This window comes from Pan troglodytes, chromosome 1, assembly GCF_028858775.2.
Source record: "Pan troglodytes isolate AG18354 chromosome 1, NHGRI_mPanTro3-v2.0_pri, whole genome shotgun sequence".
Lineage (NCBI taxonomy): Eukaryota > Metazoa > Chordata > Mammalia > Primates > Hominidae > Pan > Pan troglodytes.
The window spans coordinates 124095182-124112659 of record NC_072398.2 but is presented as its reverse complement, the minus strand read 5'-3'; the positions used below and the strand labels follow the sequence as shown (position 1 = coordinate 124112659).

The following is a 17478-nucleotide window of genomic DNA, read 5'->3' as shown; positions in this document are numbered from 1 at the left end:
GCTTTGTAATCTCATGGGAATATGCTAATGACCCTGAAAACTGAATTTATTTTTTTAGAAACACTGTTCTGTGGTTTCTGGGATTTTGGCTTATTTGTAAAGATGGCAAAGACTGGTTCTAGAATTCTTCACTGAGGCAAAGTATGGAAGATAAATTGAGGAAACTAAGTATTAAATATATAAATGATAATATTGGGACCTACTCAAAAATGTGTAGTTTCTTATCATTTGCTGGATTATTGTGGCTGTTTGTTACACTAGTTTTATAATCACTTATAATAATTATGAAAGCTAAAGAAATAGTGATATCACAAGAAATTTTTACTTCTGGACATCCCTCGGTGTAACAGTGATGTAAGGTCCCCACCTGTATGCGGGTGGGGGAAAAGACAGCCCTTATGCCCTTTCCTGCAGGTTCCAGTCAGTCCACTGATGGGCAGTCTGTATCAGACAGATCTCTAGAAAGTCTGCAGTTTCTGCAGGATTTGTTCCAGATAAGAACAGATAAGAAGATAAGAAAGCTCTATGGGAATAAAGAGGCTAAGAGTGGGTACAGTGCAGCTGGAAGCTGGACCCAAAGAAGCATTTTTAGGACTCTGGAAAGACTGAGTCAATAGAATAGGATTTGAATACTGTTTCTTTACATAGCAGCCAAACAAATTATCTAAACCTTGTTTTCTTCACCTTGTTTTCCTTTTGATTCTTGACCTTAGGTATGGTTTTCTATATTTAAGATGGGAATATTAATAACAAAATTTACCTTGTGATTTTCAAACATGCATTATTTAGGAATGTGCTTCTTAAGCTATAACAGAAAAACAAGTTATTCTTAGGTCTGCCAAAACTTTGAACACATATTTAATGCTGAGAGCCTAGAAATGTAGAGTAGTTGACATTTGACCCACTAGTTGGCCTTGGTAGATAATACAGCAATAAGATGCAGTACTAACGAATTTCAAAGATGAGTGAATTTTTTTCTTTGTACCACGTGAAGTACTTCCTAGAATGAGTAGCTTCTAATGTGTTATCCATATATTGAATTACAATGAATAAAGGAAGTATTGTGATAGAATGGGAGAGAGCTTGGACTTTGGAATTAGGTAAAGATGGGTTTGGAGCCAGTTTCTGATAATAACCAAATGTATGATGAAGTACTTGACTGAGAGTCTCTGTTTCCTTGCCTGTAGAACAAACATAAATATCCCTGCCTTGCAGATTTTACGCAGAGATGATTCATGTAAACTACCTGTACAATAAAAGATCAATACAATGCCATGATGGCCATGATGATCATCATAAAAATCAGTTCTAATTAATAAGCTCAATTGCTGGCATAAACAAGCAGAGGTGCCCACCACTGCACCCACTCAGTACTGGATCGCTTCTCAGTACTGGATGTAGCCTCTGCACTGTCTTGAGTTACAGAGGTCAGGTGAGCAGGCTGTGGAGCTAAGCAGCCTGACTTCAACTCCTGAATGCCATTTACTGCGGTAAATGGTGGTTAATTCAGATAAGAGATTTATGCTAAATACAATTCCATGTGTCTTCTCAACAGATTGTATACTTTTTCTAGGACTATTTGTGGTATTTTGGGGCTAATTCATCTCAGATGGCTAGTCATTTGCTCCTTATGATATGAGTAGGTTAGATTATCATACATTGCCAAATTAATTACAATTCTGACAACTTCACCACTTGTTAAATTACATTGCCTCTCACAGAAGGGAAGATAACCAAACAGATGAACTCCTGGATGATAACCATCAAGTTCAGGCCAGTGAGGTGTGCAGATTGAAGGAGGGCCAGTTCCCAGTATCTGTAAGCTGGTCCTCGGTGGCCTCTGTCTACTTTAGCATCTTGGATACTGCCAGGCCATGGAAGGAAGGCAAATTGTTGCCAACGAGAATGAAATGAAATTAACATATGGCTACAATAGAAGAAATAGATTTAGTCCATGGATTGACCCCTCCATTTAGAAAGTCTCAAGTGAAATCAGTCTGGAAACTTACCAGGCTTTTTCCATATATCTGTGAGTATTTTATACTTAGGATGGTCTTCCTATACACGGAAAGAATAATGAAGGCCTCTTGATTCAGAAACTCTGAATAGCAGCTTGGTACTATGTGGATATTTAACAGATCAAATTCTAAGGTTAGCCTCATTTGGTCCTTATTGTCTTAAGTCAAGGTGAATAGAATGAAGGGACACAATGTGTAACCTTCTTTATTTTCTACTTACTAAAACATTTCAAGATCAGATCCTTTCTACTATAATAGTATCTTTTCAAATGAAGGCAAGTACAGATCCAGAATAACAACATGTAAAGGACACTTAATGCACAGTGGAGTTTTTATAGGTGAAATATTCCAACAAAGTATTGGTTATACCCCACCGCTAAAGAAACCACAAAATGACTGCTTAAACCAATTCTTCTCTATATACCTTTCCCTTCTTCCATGGAAACCAGAAGCTCTGGGTCTTGTGCCTTCCATGGTTTCTCCCTTTTAACAAATATGCCTTGTGTTCTTTCACTTACTAATTAGTGTCACCATGTGCTTATATTGCTAACAATTTAAATAGAGCAGTTCCTTTGAAAATATAATCTCCTTTTAAATGCATCATCATTTTGAAGTGGTCTCATAAATTTTGTTGCTGGTTTGGGACCTTAAACGGTATATTTATTTATATTAAAGTCTGCCTGCTGTTCGTCTTGAGATATTATATTTGTATAGTTAAGAGAAGTGATGAGCCAAATTTAATTTTCTTTCTACTCTGGAATGCCTTGCATCTTGTAATCACCATTGATTGCCTACTTACTAGTCAGAATCAATAAAAGGAATAGAGGTAAAATTGTCCAATCTCATGCTTTGTAATATAATAGTCTAGTCAAAATGGAGGGTACTAATAGCATTCAGCTGCATAGACATTATCTGATAATGATAGTGTGTATAGCTCAGACTACAGAGAAACAAATTAAAGCTGGAAGCTCAAATATTGGACTTTATTTTATTTAGGATAAGGTTTATGCACAAATCTCATCAGAATATGCTTTTTCCATTTTATGGATAATAATGTAATTTTTATTAGCTTTTTATCATTTTAATTGCATTTCCTTTCAGAGACTACTAACATGTTCTACTTTTGTTTCAAGGTTGTCTCTAATATGACTGATACATTTGCCTAAAGTCCATCAATATGAGATTATGGAAACATTAAACCATATAGACCTGTCTGAGAATAACAGCTTTCAATTTCAGGTCTATATAAATAAGCAAAATCTTGGAGATAGAAGATAAGAAATACTACTAAGCAGTCAGAGACTTGGTCTGCTATTTTTAAGCATTCACATTTCTCTACTTATTGTGCTTTGTAGATTTCAGAAAATACTTTTATTGAGCTTAAATATTTCTAACAGGATTGTTGTTTATATGAAGTCTCTTGAACTCTAGCATTCCACTGGGAGTAGACTTTAGATCACTCAATGATATTCAAACTTTTAGGTCTTTCAGTAAACAACCTTGATTTTAAAAAGAAATGCAATGTGTACAATTTCAAAGCCCATCCTTAAATGAGCTTTACTGAGGAAATCAATCTTAGCAATTGATAAATTACGTCTTTTATTGGAAGAGAAATTGTGCTCATGGCATTTTGGAAAACATTCAGCATGGTGGTCAAGTTCTTTTAGTGAGTTCCCCGCCGATCATGGTCTTTCACTGTTCCCCACATCTAGAAGCCAGAACCCTTCCCCAGATAGCTTTCAAATACAATGATTAGAGAGTGTACATGGAATAGAAATCTTACTTGTAGATTTTGATTAGGGATTAATTACTTAATTTTCTGTTGCCTGTTCAGGATGGTTAATGACCATATGGCTTTGACATTGTTTTGCTCCTTTTTATATTAAGTTTTTCTTACTGGAAGCCATGTAATTAGAACCACATTTCCTATCTCATGTTCCTGTCTTCATTGGCGTCTACTCTAAAGCCATACAGGATTTTTGTTTCAGAATAAGAGTTGCATTAGATCGAGGGGCAGATAATTAGCTGAACTAGTTTCGCCTGTATTGTTCTGTCACTTTATACCCCAGAGCCCTGGAGATAGGCTTTTTAGTTATTGATTTTTACCTTTATATTGGATAAAATTTTGTAATAGAGAGGGAATAACTTATACATCTAATAGCATAATGACGTAGTGGGCTAGGGCTGTTAAGAGAGGGGGATTTGAGATGGAGTCTCACTCTGTTGCCCAGGCTGCAGAGCAGTGGCATGATCTTGGCTCACTGCAACGTCTGTCTCCTGGGTTCAAGCGATTTTCCTGCCTCAGTCTCCCGAGTAGCTGGGATTACAGATACCTGACACCAGGCCCGGCTAATTTTTATATTTTTAGTAGACATGTGTTTCCCCCATATTGGCCAAGCTGGTCTTTAACTCCTGACCTCAAGTAATCTGCCCACCTCAGCCTCCCAAAGTGCTGGGATTACAGGCATGAGCCACCAAACCCAGCCCCTTTTCAGTTTTTTTTTGGAAATATATGTTCAATGATAGTCATTTTTAATGCTTATTGAGTGCTTACTCTGTGGCAAGCACTGTTCTAAATACTACATATGTTTCCTTTTTTGATCCACGCAGCCATTTCATGAGGTAGCTATTATTCCCCTCTATTGTATGGATAAGAAAACTGTTGCACAGAGAGGGTAAGTAACATGCCTAAGATGATACAGCCAAAAAATTACAGAAGCAATATTTGAATTTCTCTTCTTCCCACTCTTAACAACATATTCTAATCACATATAAGCCCAAAGTCAACTGGTCCCCATGGAGAAAACATTGATAGTCGGGAATCTTTTATTAGATAAAAGCCAGTGATTAAAATGAAGTGTGGGGATGTGTTGCTATTGAACCCACAGCTTCTAAATTTATCAACACTGGAACTGCTCATGCAGTATCAAGCCTCATGCATGGAACAAGGGGACAGGATACAGAAAGATGGGGCAAGACCTCCAGCAGAGTATCATGCATTAGCACAAATGAAAATGGCCCTTGGGAAATAATAGAAGCTAACTTTTATTGGGTGCTTTCCATGTGCTAGACCCAATGTAATGCAATGTCTTATTTAATGCAGGCTTCCTATAATTATTCCAACTTTATCAGTGCAGCAATTGGGGTTTTAAAAGGTTAGGTAATTTTCCCAGGGTTACATAGCTGATAAATGACAATAGGAGAGCTCAACTCCCTTTGTCTGATTTCAAAGGGCATGCTCTAGGACTTGAGATTTCAGTTCTGACACAGAAAGAGCTTAGAAGCCATCACTATTGTTTTAAAACCAAGAAAAACATGGACATTGAAAGTCAGTGACTTCCATGGACCCACTGGACTTTTTGGATCCATCAGAAACGTGGTTACTGGGCAAATCAACATCGCAAATTCCAGAGAGACAGGCACATTAAAAGAGAAATGACCTACATCTTCATACCTAGCAGCCAAGCCACTGGAGCCACATACTGGTAGGAACATGTCAATGATGATTTTGATGAATTGCTAAATTCTGAGTATAGACTGTTATGGATGTGGAAAATGCCAGGGAACCTCAGCCTCTGGTCCCCACACTTTCATGGGCTTCACCTTCAGGAACTCCATCAAGTTCTCATGGTGAAGCTTCCATCATTGCTGTGGTTGGAAGGAATTATTGCAGTATATACCCAGAGCCTTCTCCATAGCAAAGGCTTTAACTCCACAGTAATAGACTTTATCCTCAGTTAAGGAAAGTATACTCCTTCCACTTTTGATCCCTTTAGCCTGCCAATCTCATCTAACAGAGAAAGAAATAGGACATAGGGTCAGATCTTCAAGGAAATATATTGGGAATGCTGCAGCCAGGGAAGGATATTGGGAGATGGTGGGAGGGAGATTAGCTATGCCCCTGGAGTAACTTTGGGAAGACTACATCCCACTGTCCAAGGCTCACTAAGATACTGAAATTTAATCAGAAGATTATAGAATGCTCCCCTCTCTCACACTCTGCCCCCACACCAACAGAGTCCCAGTGTAATAACAGTGGATTACAGCTGAAAAAGCTGTAAGACACAGAATCTCAAAGTCAAGAAGGAATACAACATCAAGGATGCCTACATGCATTTTACACATGTGTGCACACACACAAACACACAACAAATCTAGTCATATCATGTTCAATCTGCAGAAAATAAAAAACAGAGAAAATCTTGAAATTAGCCTGAGGAAGGAAAACACCTTACTTTTAGAGGAACAAGTGAAATAATTACAGTGGAATTCTGGTCAGAAATTATTCAAGCAGGAAGAGCAGGGAGTGAAATACTTAAAGTGTTGAATGCAAAGAATGCCAACATAGAATTCTACATCCATCAAAGTTATCCTTCAAAAGTGAAGATTTAAGTTTTTCAGGCAGAAGGAAGAGGTTATAAGTCAGAAAACAGGCAGGCAGACAGACTTAAGGCATATGTGTTATTAAAGGTATGGGCAGAGAGTCAGAAGATAGGAGCACTGAAGGAAGAGAGAGGCAAAGTGAAGTATACAGATGATGATCCAGATAGCCAGGGTTTGAGGAGCTCAGAGTGTGGTCAGAATAGAAAAGATTGCTTAAAGCCCCTGCATGCCATCTAGGCTGAAAAATGGTTTATAATGTCATATGATTTGGCTATGTCCCCACCCAGATCTCATCTTCAATTCCCATGTGTTGTGGGAAGGACTCAGTGGGAGGTAATTGACTCATGTGGGCAGGTCTTTCCTGCACTCTTCTCATGATAGTGAATGAGTCTCATGAGATCTGATGGTTTTAAAAATGGGAGTTTCCCTGCACAATATTTTTTTTTGCCTGCTGCCATCCCTGTAAGATGTGACTTGCTCCTCCTTGCCTTCTGCCATAATTGTGAGGCCTCCCCAGCCATGTGAAACTGTGAGTCCAATTAAACCTCTTTCTTTTGTAAATTGCCCAGTCTCAGGTATGTCTTTATCAGCAATGTGAAAATGGACTAATACAGTAAATTGGTACCAGAAGTGGGGTGTTGCTGAAAAGATACCCCAAATTGTGGAAGCAACTTTGGAACTAGGTAACAGGCAGAGATTGGAACAGTTTGGAGGGCTCAGAAGAAGACAGGAAAATGTGGGAAGCTTGGAACTTCCTAGAGACCTGTTGAATGTCTTTGACCAAAATGCTGATAGCGATATGGACAATAAGGTCCCAGCAGAGGTGGTCTTAGATGGAGATGAGGAACTTGTTGGGAACTGGAGCAAAGGTGACTCTTGTTATGTTTTAGCAAAGAGACTGGTGGCATTTTGCCCCTGCCCTAGAGATTTGTGGAATTTTGAACTTGAGAGTGATGATTTAGGGTATATAGTGGAAGAAATTTCTAAGCAGCAAAGCATTCAAGAAATGACCTGGGTGTTGTTAAAGGCATTCATTTTTATAAAGGAAGCAGAGCATAAAAGTTTGGAAAATATGCAGCCTGACAATGCAATAGAAAAGAAAATCTCATTTTCTCAGAAGAAATCCAAGCCAGCTGCAGAAATTCACATAAGTAATGAGGATCCAAATGTTAATCCCCAAGACAATGAAGAAAATGTCTCCAGGGCACATCAGAGGTCTTCATGGCAGTCCTTCCCATCACAGGTCTGAAGGCCTGGGAGAAAAAAAGTGGTTTTGTGGGCTGGGCCCAGGGTCCCTGTGCTATGTGCAGCCTAGGGACTTGGTGCCCTGTGTTCCAGCTACCCCAGCTGTGGCTGAAAGGGGCCACTGTAGAGCTCAAGCAGACCATGGCTTGAGAGGGTGCAAACCCCAAGTCTTGGCAGCTTCAAGTAGTGTTGAGCCTGCAAATGCACAGAAGTCAAGAATTGAGGTTTGGAAATCTCTGCCTAGATTTCAGAAGATGTATGGAAACACCTGAATGCCCAGCCAAAAGTTTGCTGCAGGGATGGGACCCTCATGGAGAACCTCTGATAGGTCAGTGTGGAAGGGAAATATGGGTTCGGATCCCCCACAGAGAGTGCCTACTGGGGCACCACCTAGTGGAGCTGTGAGAAGAGGGCCACTGTCCTCCAGATCCCAGAATGGTAGACCCACTGACAGCTTGCACCGTGAGTGTGGAAAAGCTGCAGACGCTCAACACCAGCCCTTGAAAGCAGCCAGGAGGGACACTATACCCTGCAAAGCCACAGGAGTGGAGCTGCCCAAGACCATGGGAACCCACCTCTTGAATCATCGTGACCTGAATATGAGACATGAGTCAAAGGAGAGCATTTTGGGGCTTTAAGATTTGACTGCCCCACTGGATTTCAGACTTGCATGGGGTCTATAGCCCCTTTGTTTTGGCCAATTTCCCCTATGTGGAATGGCTGTGTTTATCCAATGCTTATACCCCCATTGTATCTAGGAAGTAACTAACTTGCTTTTGATTTTACAGACTCATACTTGCCTTGTCTTGGATGAGACTTTGGACTGTGGACTTTTGAGTTAATGCTGAAATGAGTTAAGACTTTGGGGGACTGTTGGGAAGGCATGATTGGTTTTGAAATGTGAGGACATAAGAATTGGGAGGAGCCAGGGGTAGAATGATATGGTTTGGCTGTGTCCCCACTCAAATCTCATTTTGATTTCCCACATGTTGTGGGAGAGACACAGTGGGAGGTAAATGAATCATTGGGGCAAGTCTCTCCTGCGCTGTATCTGTGAGCGTGAATGAATCTCATGAAATCTGATGGCTTTAAAAATGAGAGTTTTCCTGTACAAGCTTTTTTTGCCTGCTGCCATCCACGTAAGATGTGACTTGCTCCTACTTGCCTTTCACTCTGACTGTGAGGCCTCCCCAGCCATGTGGAACTGTGAGTCCAATTAAACACATTTTTTTTTTTTTTGTAAATTGCCCACTCTCGGGTATGTCTTTATCAGCAGCATGAAAATGGACTAATACATAATGCTTTCCATATTCCTGGCATTGTCTTGTATTAAGGTAAAAAAAAAATGAATATGATGTGGCCCATACACCTAGGAAGCTATGCTCCAGAAAGAGGCGAAGACAAACTGTTATCACCCAGTTCATTGATTTGTTCAACACAGGATTTTTTGAGTGCTGACTTTATACCAAACAAGGTAGTAACTGCCAAAATGAAGAAGTCTAGAAAGTGCTACGAAATCACAAGTCGGGGAGCAAATATAATGCCTAGGATTGTGAAGGAAAAGTATACATGGATAACAGGAGAGTTAGGCCTAGAAGGAGTAGAAAGTAACAGATAAGAACCCGAGCAAGCAACATAGGCTGCCAGAATGTAAACAATTTGAATGGCAGACATGGAGCACTAGAAATTTCTGATTTAGAAAATTTAATGAATATTTTATACTTTGTCTCAAATCAGTCTCATGGATTATATAGCAAGACCCAGATCAAAGACAAACAGTAGATTGGAATGGAAATGAAAGGATGGGACAGGTTTGACATCTCATTTTGAGTTTAAATATCAGATCTGAAGTACTCCACATTGTTCTACCATTTTTTGGAATTAACACCTGAGATTAAGCCTACTGGACATTCTTTATCCAAGCAAGAGTAAGAAGGCTGTTTTCTGGAGGATTGCTGACTCTTGGCCAGAGATTAAATCCTATCATTCTGAAAACTACAGCAATGATAGATAAATAATTCGACCAAAATCCAAACATTGAGAGCTCACAATTTGTTATTAAGTCTATCAGACCCCTGACTGGTATAGGCCACTGGAGCCATGATGTTTAGTTATACTAAAGAAAGAACAGGAAGCCATCACTGACTTCTGGTCAGGTTGGCTTAGAGTTGGGGTGTGGGGCAGAATAGATTAGGACAATAGCTTGGGACAGGTGGTTAAATAAAAAAAAAATGTCCTTGATAGTGGAGGTGGGTCTCAATATGAAATGAATCATGAAATAAATTGAAGATAATACTAGGATCTCTATAACTGTTCTGTTCAACAACAAGGTCACTAGCCATTTAAATATAAATTTGAGGTAATTAAAATTACATAAACACACAGATCATCAGTTACACTAGTCACACTTCAAGGGTTCAGTAGTCACATATACCTGTTGGCTACCATGTTGGACATCACAGACATAGAACATTTCTATCAATGCAGAAGGTTCCATTACACAGTAATGTTTTGATGTATGTGAGGTGTGATGATACAATAGAGAAATGCAATTAATGTCTTTCAGAAACAACTACAAAATTGCTTTTTTTAAAAAAAATGTTTATATTTTGGAAGTGAATATAGTAAAGGTCTTGCAGCATAATGCCGTACTTTGCCAACAAACAGTTTTAGGGATGTTTATCCCTTTTGAGTGTAATATCCTTATTATTATTTTTTTTTTACACATTACGATATTTAGTTTTAGTGAAGTCAGGTCACTTCACACTAGCAGTAAATGGTGACGGTCAGTAGTTGAAGTCACACTGCTTAACTCCAAAGCCAGTGTACCTGACCTTTGCACTCCAGAAGAGCCCAGAAGCCACCTTTGGGACTGAGGGGCCACCTGTGGTGTAGTAGAGGGCAGACATCTCTGCCTGTTTATGCCAGAACTGAACTTAGTAGTGAAGGTGTCCATTCTGCTTGTGCAGTGCCCTGCTGCAGCAGTCATTTGATGTTGTAATATCACTTTTGCCAAAAAAAGTGCACATTCCTCTGCAAATCCTTCTTGTTCTCCGAAAAGCATTACATGTATTAAGTGCTCTTCATTAATACCTGGCTATCTGTTGGGTGTTCATGAGTCCAGTTTGATTTTCATTGTTCAGTTAGTGAAAAAAGGTGAACAAACTATATGCAATATGAACACACTAGGTTTTTCTGTAGTGAAGATTGATGTAAATTTAACCAATTAAAATATTTTAACAAATAATTTTGCTGCCATATACTGGAAAAATTGCTGAATTTCTCAGTTAATCAGAAATTATGTGAATTTCCTTCATTTAACCTAGGCTCTGTACTCTTAGTTTCTTAGTTTCTTTTTTTGGGAGATGACAGATCTAAAACAAATTTCTTTAAAATCACTTCGGATTTTTTTTTTAAGTACTAATTACATGATTCCCTTACTTTTTGGAAGTAACTATTGAGATTTCTTCATTTAAAAATATTTTTGATAGTAATAAAGCAGATCCTTACTAAATATTTTGGGACTGAGGAATTTCAGATAAAATGCAGTTTTCAGGCTGTGACATGGACCTTCTACTCTTTTGGAAAGCTTTGGATCATTTGTGATTGACAGTTCAAAAATACAGTGATATGTTTTGTCTAGCCCATGTCATGCTGGAGAATACTAAATCAATAGTAATGTTATCAAAACCAGAAATCAAATGCAAAATAGTTCCCTTAGCTTCCTGCATAATGACATTTGCTCTTTTGATAAATTACTAATGGGTTCTTGGACAGGAGACCTCCTGGAACAGCCAAGCCTGGGTATAAATGGAAAGGAGGAAGCGGTAATATTTACTATACAGAAAAAAATTGCCTTCAGTTAATGTTCTGTATAATGTCCAAATATAACTGAATTCCGCATTGTGATAGGATATTAGTAAAGAGGCCAAGAACAAGCTAACCATAAACCACAGTTTTTTAACCCTACTAAAAGTAGTTTAGAGCGTCCTGCACTAAATCATGCATCCTACAACCAGAACAACTCAAACAGGACAAAGCATCAGTGACCAAAGCAACAAAATGCCAATAGTTGTGCCACAGTTCTACCTGAAATACCCTGTTCCCTCAAGAAAATGCAGTCATTGGCACAAGAGCATCACTACTATACCATGTTTTAAAAAATTTGATTGCTTAATTCAATTTGGGGGATAACTGGATGCCAGGAACATATTTTAGGGCAAAAAAAGTCGGGAGGGAGTCATATAATTGTCTTTAAAATCTTGAACCATCAGTTTTACTTTAACTTCTCGAGAAAAAAAATCTTGAACTGACTTAAAAGAGTTGTGACCTCCTGCATCACAGTGCTCACAGATGTTTTAGTAAAAGTTTTGATTATGAAATGTATCATACATATATTAGAGTATGTTTGATCTTTAGGCCAGGCATGGTGGCTCATACCTGTAATCCCAGCACTTTGGAAGGCCAAGTCAGGCAGATCGCTCAATGAGCCCAGGAGTTCGACACCACCTGGACGTCATAGCAAAACCCTGTCTTTACAAAAATACAAGCATTATCTGGGCGTGGTGTTGCGTGCCTGTAGTCCCAGCTACTTGGAGGAGTGGGGGTGAGGGGATGGGGTCAGAGGAGTGGTTGGGGAGGCTTGAGGTAAGAGAATCCTTTGAGCCACCCAGGAGGCAAAGATTGCAGTGAGCCAAGATTACACTACTACACTCCAGCTTGGGTGGCAGAGTGAAAAAAAAGAATATGTTTGATCTCTCTCTCCCTCTTTATCTCTCTCTCTCACTCTCTCTATATATATGCATATATTACCTAAAAATGTTTATGAAGTATATCCAAATACCGTCTAACTCAAAGGCTTTAGGAATCTGTGGTAAGAGAAAGTCTTCCAACCACACAGTTGTATTAAATAGTATAACAATTGCAGATCAGCCTCTGAGCTTTACTGAACACCAGATAATACCATGTAAGATGTGTTAGGTAAGACAGCAAACCAGTCTGTTTCCTACACTTGTGGTCTACAAAATGAACATACCTAAAGCTTTGGATTCACTGTCATCCTAACCTTGTGCTGTACTTGTAAGGTAGTTGCTGTATTTTTATATAGAAAATGAATAGGAAGACTTGCTTTGCTGCAGTAAACAAAAGATGTCTTCCCTCTCTCCACTTGACCACCTCCTCTCCCTAATGTTGTGGCTGGAGCTCACTGAGCTGCTGCAGTGGGAACATTTGTGCTTTGAAATACCTTTGTTTTGTTGGATTTATAATTTAAAGGGGAAAAATTTTTAGACTGAAGAGTTAAATGCAACCAGAGAACAAAATAATAAAAAGCCTTATTTGAGAAGAAATAATTCTTTGGAGTAAGAGGTTAGCACATGTCAATATGTCATATACAGGGAAAGTGAGCTTTTGATTACTTAGAGGTAAGGTTGCCAGAGGGTTTTTGATTTAAATTTCTAAGGCTTGATCAGAGCATCAAGGGGTTTGTTGAAAATCCTCGTAACTTGTGAACTTGACTTTTATTCCTTTGAAAAATTATACAAAATATTTTTTGCCCACATTTATATTCCATGTGGCATGTTTCTCCTTGTAGCTTTGCAGCTATTCCTGTGCAGGCTTTATACTTGTTATAACATCAGTAGTTGAATTGAATTTGAACATTGCTAGAAAAAAAGCAGAAAGTTTTGAAAGAGGAAAAGTGACCCAAAAGTTGGCTCTAAAAATGTTTCAAGCTTGCAGAAATCCAAGGAATAACCTAAATGAACACGAATAGGGACTATTTAAATAAGTCATGGCACATCCTTAAAATGGAATCCTATTTGCCAGCTTAAAAGATCAGATCCAAGCTATATTGAATGAAAAAGAAAAGTCCCACCACTGTTAAATGCCTTGGTTTGTTCATTCAATATTTTGATGTACCTATACATAGAATATATTTCAATGACAGAAGTGTATAAGTTGGTTGTGCTGGGGTTTTTTTTGTTTTTGTGTTTCGTTTTTTGAGATGGGCTTTCACTGTATTGCCCTGGCTAGAGCGCACCAGCTGTTCACAGGCACAGTCGTAGTGTGCACTGCAGCCTTGAAGCTGTCCTGCCTCAGCCTTCCAGTAGCTGGGACTACAGGTGTGTGCCACCACAGCTGGCTTCTTATGCTGCTCTAGAGAGAGGGAAAGGAGCTATGTCTCAAGAGACTGAGAGTTTTTTTTTTTTTTTCAATATATGACTCTATGCACTCGAATCATTTTAATGTAAGGATAGATATACTGACAGAAGAAAACTATTCAGTTCCTTATGCCCTCCCTCTTTAAATATATTATTTTTCAAATTTTGTTAAAACTAGGCATTTTGTCCAGTGAAGTAAAGTGGCTACAGAAAAAGTTAGGAGATTTTGTTTTATTTTGACATGAAAAATGAAATTACAAACAAACTTGGAGGCAAATTAACCACTTAGCAGTAGAGCATCTTTCAATCCATGGCAATAATTGCTGGAAGCTAAAAACATGCTAGTATAATAAATACATTTGAAAAATACACCTATCATTGCCGCTAATGTGTAGGTTACTAACTTTATATATAACGTTGCCTGTTGTTTAGTTTTATATATTTGCTTTATATACATAGAAACCAATAAACAAGAGTATGAGTGTTACCTACACTTGCTTATCCTGTGGAGACAAAGTACTAATAAAATAGATACAACTTAAAAGTTTGAATGATTTATTTTTCTCTTATGCTGCTTGTAACTTCTAAAACTCATGATTCTGAAAAAGTAAAAAGTGTTGACAATTTTGTTTCCCCTCCAAATCCCCATCATTTTAACTTGTTCTGAAATGTGCCACGTGAGGTATCCTGTATTATGTGCCTGCATCTGCTGCTCCATACAAACCGATGCTGCTGTCTTAGAAATAATAGGCCCCCTTTTATTCCCTAATAGACACTGCCATTATGTGAGATCATGTTCAAGCTTTAAATTTTTCCACTCTGTATTTCTGTTTTCAGTTTATCTTATGGAATAAATGGTCCATTATTTCAGTAATTTTGTATATTGTTATATTTTTGAGTTTCCCTTCTCTGTGTCTCCCTCTTCCTTCCTCCTTCTCCTGCTAGCTCAAGGTGTTCTCTCCCTTCTTCTCTGTCTGTCTGTCTGTCTGCCAATCTAGCTCTCTCTCTTACACATGCCGTACACAGATCTTCTGAATGAGGTGAAGAGTGTGGCGCGAACAGCAGGACCTTGACTGTGGCACGGTTTGGACTGTGCATCTTGCACTGGAGAATTTAGCTGTCACTTTGGAGCCAGATAGAACTAGTGTGCAGTTCACATGCCCCAAGTCCTGAAAGGGAAACTGCATCTGGTGTCAGCGCAGTTCACTGATAAGATTTTATCTTTTCTCCTGCTGATACTGATAGAGCCATAGCCAGGTGAGCAGTAAATAAAGAAGATTTATTGTGGGCTGGATTTGTTAGCTAACAGAACTTTCTCGGAACTGTATCAAAAAAAGACCCATAAGTGTTCATCTTTCACATCTATAGAGCTCAATAATGAAATGTGGTGGGGGAGGGACAGCGGCAGGAATTTATCCAGGCAAATTCCTTTTAAACAATAAACACTTCATACACTATCAGCCTAATCTGAATAGATGACTAAAAATCCAGTGGTTGATAAATTATCAGCATGGCACCTGCATCTTATGCTTGAAAAACCTTAAGCAAACCCAGGGCTATACTTGTGGATTAATTGAGCATGCATAATTTACCACTGCAGTTTACATAAGTGTAAGTATTTTTCTCATTCTGGTAAATAGGCATTTCCAGCTTCAGGAGAAAAATCAGAATGTTGCTGTACAAAGAAATGAGCCATCAGTCTATTTGGCTATTATAAGAAAAAAGAATCTCTGCTCTTGCCACCACTGCTTAGTTTTTAAATTGAAATGATTTTTCAAGTTTAATTTGCTTTTCTCCATTTATGTATATTTCTTTTTATTCATATTTATTGTCTTGCTTTCACTATTGTTTGTAATCAATACTGTTTTCTTAGTCTAATTTGATGCTACTTATTTGAATGATTTACAGAATGTTAATCTAGGAAAATACTTTCATTGCAGTTGTTTTATGTAGCCAAGGGTGAAAAGCAAATGCATAGGGATTAAGAGTCACAGAAACACATCAAGGTTTGAATGGCTTGCTGCATATTATCACCCATGTGCTTTTTAATTAGGTGTTAATACTAAGTCACTATTTTCTCATCTATTAAATGGGAGTAATACCTATCCCAAAAATGGTTCTATTACATGTTATAATGAATAAACAGCCTCATTTAAAGCCAGAAACATACTAGATGCTCAATAAATGATATGTATCCTTGCACTTCTCTTATTAAAACAAAATTTATTTCATATATATCAGCAGTAAATTTTACATCTCTAGATTAGTAGTTTAAAAACATTTGTTGCTATAGGAGATTTTATTTAATTATTATTTTTGTTTTGTTTTGTTTTGTTTTGGAGACAGAGTCTCGCTCTGTTGCCCAGGCTGGAGTACAGTGGTGTGATCTCCGCTCACTGCAAGCTCCGCCTCCCGGGTTCATGCCATTCTCCTGCCTCAGCCTCCTGAGTAGCTGGGACTACAGGCACCCGCCACCACGCCTGGCTAATTATTTTTGTATTTTTAATAGAGACGGGGTTTCACTGTGTTAGCCAGGATAGTCTCAATCTCCTGACCTTGTGATGTGCCCACCTCGGCCTCCAAAAGTGCTGGGATTACAGGCTTGAGTTTATTTAATTATTAGTAGTAGGCTATACAATATAAAGTCAATATGAGAGTTTTATTCTCCTTGTTTAAGCAAAAAAAAAAAATGTCCTTGTGGGAAAGGAAAGCTTAAATGCAACTGTTTTTAAATGATACTATTATAAATATATTAATCCCTGTTTTACAATGGGGAAATACCTTTAAACCTCAATTGATGTAGTAGTCATAATCGTGAGTGGCTGGGTTTCCATTTGATTTTTCTCATCTACTCCTATTCCCTGTAATATAATATATACATTATAATTTTAAAAATGTGTTTTACCTATGCTTAATTTTTTATTGCAGTAGCTACTAATGCTGAAATCTTAAATTTTGCAATCTCAGAGCCCCTGTATAGTAAGTTATAAAAAATGTAAATATAATAGGAAAACTGAAAAATATAAAGGAGCTTTTCAGTGAATCTTACATAAAATCCAAGATCCCGTTTATAATAGAGGTTGTTTATTTATATAGTAAATCTAATTTTTCATGATATACAACACCCATATGTAAATTGTAATAGCCATCGTACGCTTCCTTTCTTGGTGAGAACTACAGCTATCAGCCAGGCATTGGGTTATTCCTATAAAGACATGTCACACTATCTGCCACTTCTCTGTGGCTTTATTGATGTGGCTGTCACCCTAGAAACCCAGCGGATTCGGAGATGAGGCTGTCTTCCTACTTGATTTTTCACTAAAGTACATTTGAGGAGACCACTGTGAGGCTCTGGTGGAAGAAGCCGAAAGGGTAATTCTCCATAAGAATAGTTGTAACCTTCTGAGACTTTGTGTCTGCACTCATGCAATTGGTCATTTCCTGAATACTAAGTGGGACTTGTCGCACCATTAATCATGCCACAACAGCACCCTCAATCCTGCTTAGAAATAATCATTACTTAATTAGCTGGTCTTTTCTTTGTGTTTCTATCTCTTTCAGTCGTAAGTTTAAAATGAGGCTACAGAGTGATGAAAAGGAGAGAAACAAGCTAAGAAGATCATGTAATGGCTAGCACACAGCTTGGAGTTAGATAGGCCAAGTTTCTCTAC

General features: G+C 38.2%; 1 protein-coding gene across 15 annotated transcripts in view; it reads left to right on the top strand.

Moving 5' to 3' along the window:
• Positions 1-17478, top strand: part of NTNG1 (netrin G1) — a 346490-nt gene that overhangs the window by 90075 nt on the left and 238937 nt on the right. The gene's annotated exons all lie outside the window — the stretch shown is intronic.